Below are 12232 nucleotides of genomic sequence, written 5' to 3'. Positions count from 1 at the left end.
CTGACAGTCAACAATAGGAACAATGTACTTAATTAATAAAGATGATTTATATGGCTTTCTCATCAAGGGAATTCATTTCAGATTTTCAAAGCAGGATTATTTAAGAGATGGTGCCTGTAGAAATTGAGAAATCAACTTCTTAACATGGAATGATTGTTTCATGACTAGAAACAGGGAAGACTATATTTCCTTGTGCATTGTGATAATGGGAAGAAACTCTAATTAGGGCACAGGACTCCCATCTTTCAAGGTACAATAATGTCTGTCAGCAACAGACATTATTTGATTTACCACTTTTCAAATGAGCTGCTTCTTTCAGTTTTTCAGAAATAATATTGGAAAAAAAGTTTTGTTTTTGTTTTTGTTTTGAAACAGCACTGTTTATAGCCAGAGGAAGCAAATGGAAGGAACATTTGAAGAATGGTGCACTTGGACTTTGGGGGTATTTTTGTGCCATTTTGAAAGTAGCTTCAGGACTCTGTTTTCCCATGACATGAGCAGTTTGGGAGAGCTGAGGTGATGTATTATTGGCTCAGCTCCAGTACAGATGAAACTGCTGCATTCCACATTTGAGGGGACTTTTGCTTTATGCTTTCTCTCTGTTCCTGAGCTTCAGGCTCTGAAAAGGAAAAATGCTAGCTTGAGGATTTTGTAGTTTCCATTCAATAGCCAGACTAAGGGCTTATTCACACTACCTAACTGCTCCATCACCAGGATGGGTAGCAATTGTTTTTTGAGGGCAAAACAGATAACATCAGCCTTTATTCAACTGAGATAATATTTGTGCTGATCTCTGAGAGCTTCTAAGAACTTCTTCTTGGCCATCAGCAGTAAAATAGCAGAATGGCTAAGAGTTTTGCCTGATATATAAGAGGCTGCTGGTGCAAAAGCCAGAAGAAATATTTTTAATTACTTTTTAAACTGTGTTGGACAATCTTATACTTTTAAATTATTAATAAATAAATGTATTCTACCTCAAATCATTAGAGCAACAGTGAAGGTACAACCCTGTATTTGTTTGTTCGTTTGTTTAGGTAGTGAGGAAAAGTTGGTTAGGTTAGGAAAGTAATAAAATAGTAATTCTAAAAAGTTTATGTTGGGCTTCATACCAGCAAGATCTTACAAACTAAAAGTCATTATAGTACAAAATGTCTAGTAAGAAGCGATTATTTTAAAAGTGTTGGTTGTGCTTACATATATGTGCATTTTGATGCTTTAGTTTTGAATATATACTTTTATTTTGTATAGGCATATTCTTATACATACATACATATATACTTACTACACATTTATAAACATATATACAGGAGGTGTAGAAGGCTGACAATATTTGCACCAAGATCCACCCATGGAAAGAAAAGTGATCAGCCATTGTTTTCCAGGAACAGAAAGGCGGGAAGTCACAGCAAGAGGCAAAGTGTCCAATGGGAGAATGTGGCAGCCTGCAGTCTAAACCACCATTTCTGAACCTTGGCAGCTTTAAGACATGCAGGCTTCAACTCCCAGAATTCCCCAGCCAGCACAGAATCTATCATATAGAGACACAATTTCTAAAGTTTCAGGATCACCAGAGATACAAGGACATTGCCTAAGTGCTACAAGGATTCCTTTATATCTGCTATCCAAATGCAGATGAGAGGACATTAAAACATGTTCTGGAAAAAGCCCATCAATAATGGGTAGAAAATAACTTAAATAGTCTGCAGGTTGTGGTTCCCTTGATTCACTGAGGATGCAATATAACCTACTACTAAACTATGCTGAAGTTCAATATCTTCTAATCTTTGTTTAATAAGCTCCGTGGCTTTTTTGTAAGCCATAGATAGAAGGAAATTAAGAGACATGCCAAGGTTAAGCAATTTGTTAATGATTGCTATGAATAGAGTTGTGAATAGCAAAACTCAGCCATAGCTTTCATAATGTTATATGGAAAGTGACATCATTTTGGAAATACACCTTCTAGGCTACATTACACAACCTGTTTTTACTGGTACATCAAGGTTATCAGCCCTTGGGAGACCCAGGACCTTGACAGGAAGAAGACAGGGAAGCTAAATGTGTCTGTCATGGAAGAAAAGATGCAGGCATGGCAGAAAGAAAGGCCAAAATAGAGATTCGCATAAACGAACAATAAACACTGAAAGATCAAAGAGGAAGCAGAAAGGTGTGTAGGAAAATTATTAAATTGGAACGTAACCAGAATACATCAGCCTATTCAAAATGGAACCATCCAGTTACCAGAATGGAAATATGCCAAATTCTGAGGGAAAAAAAATCTATCTCATCATAAACTACATAGGAACTGATGAAGCACATGTGCTTGCTAAAAGCTAGGTGGCCACATTTATAAGAAAGCTGACTCCTGAAGCCGACTGCACATGCATTTGCCAAGGGTGGATGGCTGCATCTGGAGTTTGACAGCTAGTCTCTCTTGTTCAGTTCATATACATTGCTAAGAAATTTTTCAAACATTGGAAGAAAGCCTACTTGGCAGATGGAGGAACTCGACCTGTGTCAGTCAGTAGTCCTGATTCTAAAGCATTAATCAATGACAGGTGGGGAAAAGAGCGTCCTCCCTTTCCATTATCTAGCATAGCAAAATGAGGAGAGCCATTATTTTTATTATTTATTTATTTGTTTGTCTATATCTGTTTGTTGATTTGTTTATCTATTAAATTTTTTATGGTCACCCACTCCAGAAGACTCTAGGCAGCTTATATATAGTATGTATGTGTGTGTGTATGTATATGTATGTATGTATATGTATAAGGTAAAGGTCTCCCTTGACATTAAGTCCAGTCGTGTCCGACTCTAGGAGGCAGTGCTCATCTCCGTTTCAAAGCCGAAGAGCCGGCGTTTGTCCGTAGACACTTCCGTGGTCATGTGGCTGGCATGACTACACGGAACGCCGTTACCTGCCCGCTGAAGCAGTACCTATTAATCTACTTACATTTGCATGTTTTCGAACTGCTAGGTTGGCAGGAGCTGGGACTAGCCATGGGAGTTCACCCCATCACGTGGATTTGAACCGCCACCCTTCCGATCGGCAAGCTCAGCAGCTCAGTGGTTTAACCCTCAGCACCACCGCGTCCCTCTCATGTATATGTATATGTATATGTATAAAAACAGAATAAAATCTACAGAAAGGTTAAAACATGTTAAGTAGGGAGACATGCTAATTTACCTAACGATCAGGATAGGGTTTTCCAGTTACGCAAATTACAAATACCCAGAAATTTTGATTCAGAGACAGAATCTAAAGATGCAGAAAAAAAATGGTTCTTAGAGTGAAGAACATTTTTGACCCATGTTAGGCAGATGGGATTTTGTGCAAGGCCATGGATGGCAGCGAGGAATAACTATAATGTCTCTTCTGGAATGGAGCGAGGTGGCATTGATTGTTGAAGATTGAAGGCAAGCAGGTAGACAGAGATCAACTAACTAATATTTTGGGGCACAACTATTGAATATGGGTATTTATAACTTTTCTTTTTCATTCAACATGGCAAATGCTCTCTGATTAACTTCCGAAAGGGTACTGAGTAGCTTGACTCATTTATATTAAACATGCATATACCACATTTCAGTAGAATATCCAGGGCAGTTTAAAAAACAAGGCATACAAACAATGTGTAAGTATATACACACTAAAGCATTGCATCTTTGGAAATATAATCACATAATCACCCATTCTATAAACCTATGTGGGAATTTTGTTGTACCAATTTAATCCAATACCAAAGATCTAATCTGGATCTCCAGTAAAAACACTCTTTTAAGGAGTTTATTCAGATAATGATCTTGAACTCTTTTGAATTTAGAACTGCATCTCTGAACAGGTGGCACATTCCCCATAATGCTTAATTTGTTTCCGGGGGTTATGGGATGGAATTAAGGAGCAAAAAAAGTTGCTGGCCTATTGCTGACTATTCCAGTCTGTTTATCCATTGGTGGGTTTTCAGGATTTGAAGGAGGACACAGTAGTGCCAACAACACTTGTGAATGGTTTTCCATTTTATCCATCCAGCAAAGCGAGTAAAACGAGTTTCCCCTTTCAGCTTTAGTCAGTGTTTCTTTGAAAAAGTTATTTACAACTATGTACCCACATTCTTTTTTTCTGTACTCCACCTGCTTGCTGGATAAACAGCAGGGCAACTGTCAAGGAGCTAATGAGTCAGAGACTTGGATTATTTCCAGCTAGGAAACCACTCTAAAATAAAAGATTCTTTACTAGGCATGTAATACCTCCTACTTCTGGCCATCTCTACTTTGTTATGCATGTAGATCGGGTGCCAGTTCAATGGAGATACTGCTACTTCTTTGTTCCATCCCTATTTCCTACTTAGAGATAAGTGAGGGGTAATTATGGTGATCAGCATTCTCCCTCTCCGGCAGTCTGTCTCTTATTCTGGCTGGCTCTCCCACTCTCTTCTTCAGCTTTCTATGAAAGCTATCCCATTACATAGATCATGTCCCACAATACTCCTCCTCCTCTTCTTCAGGGTGTCTTTGAGCTCTCACTCACCACTACTTCAGAGAGTCTTGCCCAGATTCTCCTGGGGCTAACAGCCGTCCTTCAGCAGTGCAAAATCGCCTAGGGCCCATCTCCAGATCACCAGCTACCATTGTTCTTTCTTAAAATCAACAAGCTTCAAAAGCCAAGGGTGTCTGCTGGACCGTGGAGCAGATATGCTCCATTTTCTATGCAATGCCTTGATGTTGCATCATACAGGCTCCCAACTCTCATCTAAGCGATCTTCTGTCTGTTTCTTTGCAATTCTATTTTATTAAGGCAAATACGTCCTTCAATAAAATGTTTCAGGTTATCCTTGTTGGATGTTTTGGCAAATCCAGCATGCCTCATGTAAGTTAAGTTGTCCCACAAGGCAGTTCTGAGGAAGCTGTTTGTTTGCCACTTCCACTTCCTCTTTCTTTCTCTTGTCCACCCAGGGGGAGGCAGCATGGATGCTGCTCTCTTCGTCAGGGCCATGTGCTTGGGCCTTGATGAGGGATTCTGCCCCTTTCTTTCACACACCCCTTGACAGCTGTAGGGCTGAGAGTTTAGGGCAAACTATGTAATTAGTAAGAAAAAGAAGCACAAAGGAACTTCATCTTTTTCCACCAAGATGGATGTAGCAGAAGCAACAACAAATAAAGCCAGTAAGCTTCTTTTTACTTCTTAACCTAATGTGTCTAAGCGTGTGATTCTTTATGCTTGGGAGGGCTGAATGTGTAAGAGCAATAACCTGGGTTTCTCTGGCATGCTCATTGAAGCTATCTAAGATAATTTTCTTTTTCTGTCCCAGCTTCTAAGCTGTGTCAAGCTCTGCTCCATTTCCATGGTTCTAGCAGGCTGCTGAATAATTGGCTTCAATCCTTACCTCCTAGCAGATGTACTCGTACTCAGGATTTGCGCCTGTCAGTTGTATTCCGCCGCGCAAAACATCTTTCTTTAGCTTTATTTTATCATTTTCCTAGTTTTTAGGAAACTAACATTGCAATTTGAAGTGAAGAGGTGACAAACTTTGCCTTGATGTGGCACGCTGCATCATCTCACAGCCTCCATTGCTGTCCAGTAGCTGGAGGAGTCCTCAGAAGTGAGGACAAGTGAAACAACATGGTTGTTTCATTTCACTGTTCATTTGGTTCCATTCTGAGGGAAATCTAATGCAGGAAATTGGATAATACCAGCCTAGATAGACATTTACTTTTTCTCATTCAACATTTGTATGAAAATTCTACTAATAGAGTCCAATATAACTCACATGGTGTGCCAACCAATCCAATACCTGTTCAGAAAGGAATCAAACAGGTCTGCATTTTAGGTACAAGTTAAATAATGTAGGGGCTAAAATACAAGCCTGTTTGACTCCTTTTTGAACAGGTGTTGGATTGGTTGGCACATATTATCCCTAATCTCCCTAACAGATTATCTGATTCTAATTTACACTTACCTCAGATTGTGGGCACTAATGTACCTGTTCTCCTATTTGTCAATAACATGGCTTCTATCTCACAAACCTCAGTTGGCCTTAAACAGTCTCTTTCGAATCTTAGCTGAGTACCACAAAGAACAACAGTTGGCAATTAATTTCCGGAAAAGTAAAGTAGAGATCTTTGCTAAAAAGCCTACAAAATATAAGTGGACCATTGCAGGGAATGCCATAGAACAAGTTAAGAGTTTCAACCATCTGGGAATGGTCCTAACGCTACTGGTTCTTGGAAAACTCATAGATTACATGAAACAATTAACACTGAGAAACTCAGCAGCATTACTGAGTTTCTTTGATGGATTCCTGCGGCATTGAAATTATTTAAGGTTAGGGCACACAGCCCTATCCCCTAATTATAAACCCATAGAAACAGTCCAAAGTAGGTTCCTATCATCAATTTTCCATCTACTTAAATGTACGAAATACATCATCAAGGCTGGAGGTAGTATTACTGAAAGTAGAGGCAAAGACATAGCTACTCTTCTTTAATTATTGGCTCAAGTGTCACTTTTTTGGTTTTGATGGATCAATTTCAGTGCTCCTGACATCTATTAGTACTTAAAAAAAAAAAAAAGCCTCCCTTGGTCTCCCTCTTCACCAGCTATTGTCCTTAGAATATGAATAAGCCTTGATATTGAACAACAGAATGAGCCTAGTTTAATTTGACATTATATCAAGGAGCATTTAGAATACCCTGAATGGGAACCAAATAAATATGTAACCACACTTACTTTATATCCCCTGCTCAGCAGTGAGCATCATGACTTACCAACAGTAATTCTCAGTGGCAGATTAGTCAACATTCCTTTCTTGTCCCCATGATTCAAATTTGATAGAAACCACTCAACATGTTTTTTTGTACAGTACTATTCATTGCCCTTGTTTTAAATATTACTTTTAAATTGAGATAATTAATAAATTGATAGGGGATATATATATTTTTTAATTTTATACTTATTAATGTTTTAGACTCACACTACCTGGGTAACAAAGGTATTAATATAGTAACAGAGGAGTGAATGCTATATTATGTGATCTATTTTATTAGCTGGTAGTATATTTCACAGTATATTATTGTGTTTCTTTGTTTTACTTTGTTTTTGTCCTTTTAAATTTTGCTGGTCATTGACCAAATATGATTGATTAATTGATTGACTGATTGATTGACAGTACTATTCATTTTATCAAGGTAGTTGTGAATCTTTCATCTCTCCCTTGTTGGAACATATGCCAGGATGATTAGATAAGTTTTATCTTGCTTTTCTCTTATCAGACAGTAAGCCTAACCTGTATACTTGTGTCCCAGATAATAAAGCACAGAAACAAATTACTGCACATTCAGATCTTAGACGTTATGTTCAGGGTGAGCTATGTTACATGCTGTGTCATTAGAATTTTACATATGGGTTTAAATCAGTTTTTATTATGCTAAATTATTGTAATGTAATTTTGTGGCCCAGTCCCTTAATTGTTCTGATCATTGATTGAATAAGTGTGTGTGTGTGTGTGTGTGTTTGTATGTCATAGTTCTAAGCAAAAGATTGCATTCCATCATGAAGCAACTTTGAAAAGGTGCTTTGCTCAAAGCATAATTAAAACAAAGGATCCCTTCAAAGCATTGCACAGCCCTATTCCATACTCTTCCACATTACCTAATTTCTTGAAGTGTTTCCAAACGTGCATCAATTTCTTTTCCATCTCAACTGTTTAATGCAACACCTAAAATAACACACACACACACACTTTATTATAATAATAAATGATCCAGATTAAAAAATGTAAATCCAAAACAAAACAAAACAAAAACACCAAACACACAAACCAAAAAAACCCCCAAATCACATCAAAACTAAACTAACCAGAAACTGTGGGAAATGTTTGTGCTTGGCAAAGTTAAAGAAAGCAGAAGAACAGGGCAAAAATTGGTAAGGTTGATAGACAGAGTCAGAGGTATTATTGGAATGACCTTGGAAGAGCTACAAGGTATTACTAAAGACAAATCAAGACTGGAGCTACTCAGCTGATAATGGAAAACAATACAATGTAGTACATTGTAGGAGTTGTCAAACAACCTTCTAATTTCCAGGAAATGTAAGCAAGAGTCCTCAAAATATTTCTGAACTAGAACTCCCCACAAGTGAAGCCAATATTCACTTGTGAGGGATGTGAGGAACTATAGTAAGTGGAGTACTATGGATTTGTCATCACAATTGCCAGTTTTCTTTTTCCAGCTGTGTTCAGCTTTCTATAATTAATGACCAATGCTCATTAATCCACAATCAATTCTCATCGATCCATATCTCTGTAAAATGCACCTGATTGTTCTGACAGCTTTGTAAGTAACTTTATTTTGGCTTCATTCCTATCAGCCCTCACTACCAGCATTTAATTTTAAGGGAAGCACTGTTGAACAAGCATTAGGCACTCTTCCCTTGTTGATGCTGCCCGAAAGTGTCACCCACTGAGAACGTTCATGCAGGCAATTCAAATATGTACAGAAAGAAGACAGCTGTGTTACACATGCAAAACCACATGAGCAAGCTTTCCCCCTTGCAGATATAAACACTGAACACATGGATACTGAGATCAGGTGATATCATCAGAGCAATGCTGACTCTTTCCAAATGTTCTGGATTTTAAAAAATTCTTTCACTTTGAAAGTTGATCAACTGAGTCTTCTAGAGAGATGATAGAAGGATGGATCAAGAAAAGCAGCTGGATCAGTGACTGAAAGAACATCTTTAGGATCAGTGAGTACATAATCAATGAAAATAACTAAATTTATTTTAAAAAAACTTACACACCATTTATGTTTATCCCAGATTATTTATAGATTATCTTGATTTTTTTTATGACTGACATAAAAGATTGCATCAGTGCAATCTCAAGCTACGGTTCTAGTCTGTAAGGGGAAATGCAACCCCATCCAGAACAGGCATATATCTAAATGGGAGGAAACTGCATATGGAAATAGGACTAGGGCAAGGCAGCTGTTTAAGAAGCATATATCAAGGTATCTTTTAGACAGCTTTACCAACCTGGCGCCTGCTAGATGTGCTGGAACTGTGCCCAGTATAGCCAGTTTTAAGATGTATTACCTATGGAGTTCTTTGGATCCTGGCCAGCTGTCTTTCCTACAAATAATTATACAATTATACAAATAATTATAGGTCTTCTTGGTCTGTGTTTTTGATTTGTTCCCTTGCAACACACTTAAGCTTTATAAAAGTTTCCTCCAGTGGAAGCTGGTCTAATAGAAACTGCTATAATAGACAAGACAATTTCTTTTTGCCATTTTGGGAACTCAAGCTGAAAGGGCTTCAGGAGCACAGCAAGGACAACCAGCCATATCGGAGATTGAGGAGCTTCCTTTAGTTGAGTACTCTTTTTCATACTGTATTTCTTTCTTGTGGGTAGGGGTGGGGAAAACCCAGAAACTGTAGTTTTACTATTGAAGAGGGAAGCATTTGGGTCAGGGCACACTAAACAGCAGGGAACAGAACCTTGCCATCCTTTTCTTCTGATTTCTTAAGTCACTATGAATTTATCTTCAAATTAATGTCAGTACTCGCTGACCAGATCTGGACTTGAAAGCTAAGCAGGGCCAGATCAGATTAATACTCAGATGAGGAAACACCAGGACAGTCACTGGGAGTTCAGCTCAGCTCAAGAATAGCTTTATCTTAGATGCCTGAAAATAACTTAGAGTGCAATCCTGTATTTACATATTTTTGAATAAAATCCTTTGAATTCGGTGGGACTTCGTTTTGAGTAGTCAAATATAGTGCTAATTTCAGGTAATTTATATATCCACATAATTAATGCAGAATAAATAGCTTTAAGTATAACTAAAGCAAAAAATGAGGGAATATCAAAATGTAATTATATTTTATGGAAGGAAGGTCTGATTATAGGAGAGGAGAACCTTTTTTATGTCAGTGGTGATGGTGTGATTTTATTAGCTGACTGTATATCAGTGTTTCTCAACTTTGGCAACTTTAAACTTTGTGGACTTCAGTTCCTAGAACCTGTGTCGTCGTCATAAAAGTAAATTTACATGGATCTAATTGAAGATCTCTGGTTCAAAAAGAGTCTAATGAACTACCATGAACTTTATTGTTACAGTTACATGGTGTATCAGAAGTCAACGGATCATGATAATATCAGTGCTGCTGGGTTCAGATGATAACACAAATATCCCACTGGTCCAGAAAGACAAGACAAGACAAACATATCCTTCTTTAAGGTCATGTCTGCAAGCATCAGCAGAGGCAAATTTCTCTAGAAATAGCTGCAAAGCAAACAAATCTGGCTGTAGTCCCAAATGGAGTAGATAGAAAGAAAATGATTTTATAATAATCCAACCAATAAATAGGTTAAATTAATTCACAGCATTTTTCCCTCGGGCTTTGCAGAAATAGGACAGTGAAGTGAATACTCAGGCAAATCCTCAACTTTTGTTAGTACAGTATATGGACAAATGAGTTGTAATTCATTATGTGAATTATAGGGAATATTTTGAAACCTCTCCTCATTGCAACATTCTAATTTGACCAGGGATTGTTGACACATACTTTTGAAAGATATTGATATTTGATACATATTTTCATAGCTATAGGAATTTTTAAAGAAAAAAATAATCAGTGACACCTGATTATTTGTTAAGGCACTCTAATCAGATTGCACAATCATAAATACACTTCTTTATTATTTGTTTGACAACAGAAAAGGAAAAATGGACAAATATCTCAGCTGATAGCTGCTGATGTGCAGATCTAGTCCATGTACTAAATGACATATCAGCTTGCATTTCTTCTAAAAAGCTTGCAGGGGAGGCTCCTCTGGATGCTATCTGGGTCTCTAGCCAGAGAAAAGAAGCTGGAGTTCACCACACATTCCTAGGATAGTGTTCAGGATTTTATTCTGGTGGGCTTCTAGGTTTGGAAACTCTAGAGAGAGTTGCAAGCTTCAAATCTTGGTTCCATGAAGCAGAGATGGTAAAAGCTTTGCTTTCTATGGACAAAGTGTTGCTGGACCTGAAAGTCATGACATCAGCCACACCAGGTGGCCAAATATTTTTATCGAGTTATACAATTGCACAAAAAGTTTAATTAGATATGTTGCTTTACTGTTTTATTGTTTTCCTTTTTTTTTTCCTTATAATGAATTGTGGGACTAAACTATTTCTCTTCTTCTGTTGTAAAGTCTGGTCAAAGACCATAATAAAGATATTTGAATTTGACATCAGTGTTTTCAAATGCTCGTACTTACGTCATCTGTCTTTAGCCTCAGTTATTGGTTATGGGATATCCAGGCCTCATTACACAAAAACTGAATACTAAGATAATGGTAGGTAGTAATTTGTTCTACTGTGATGCATTCCCAGATGCCATTTATATTGGGAGTTGTGTTGCCCAAAAACTTACCTTTGATTTATCATATGCAATTACAAGGTTATTCTTTTGATAGCAATGTTCTAGGGAGGATAAAAGTCTTTGTAACCCAGCATGGTTTGTGAAATTATGATCATGTCATCAACATATAACTACAGAAGAAGAAACACCCTATCAGCACTGAAAACTGCAGCCCCATCTTTTAGGAAAAAAATGAATTAAAAAGGAGCAAAGATACATATCTATCAAATGATCTAATTCCATATGTATAAACTAAAGGCCATGGGTTGCTACTGACAAAATCACTAAAGGAAACCATATTCTGCTGTAGTTGAGTTTTATTAAAAATGTCAGTGAAATAAATTTCTCACTGTGATTATGGAATTATAGAATCCAAGGAAGGTGATCTTGTGTTCAATCTGCCATTCATCAAATGCCAAAATATTGCCATATCTTTTGAGTCAAGCCAGCTTGGTGTAGTGGCTAAGAAAAACTTAACTAAAATATTGTCTATTGTCCTACAAATGCTTTGAAATTCCTCACTCATAGGCACCATTCAGCACAGCCCATGGTTAAGATTATGGAATGCAAATATCCTTCGGCAAAAATTCAACAGTTGGGAATCAAAAGGGGAAGCTGAGCTACAACTACCTTTGATTGGTTGGAAAGGTCATCCTTGGGTCCTTTTTCATACCATTTAATTCAAATTGGAGGTGGAATGGGTTGAACAAATCAGATAACACAGAAACATGAGAAAGAGATACATATCCTAGCCAGTATGTATCCCTGTTGTTTAATCTTGAGGCAGATACTTGGCCACCTACTCCTTTAATCCACTGTTGAAGC

The sequence above is a fragment of the Candoia aspera genome, chromosome 6 (genome assembly GCF_035149785.1).
Source record: "Candoia aspera isolate rCanAsp1 chromosome 6, rCanAsp1.hap2, whole genome shotgun sequence".
Taxonomy (NCBI): domain Eukaryota; kingdom Metazoa; phylum Chordata; class Lepidosauria; order Squamata; family Boidae; genus Candoia; species Candoia aspera.
Note: the sequence above shows the minus strand (reverse complement) of the source record.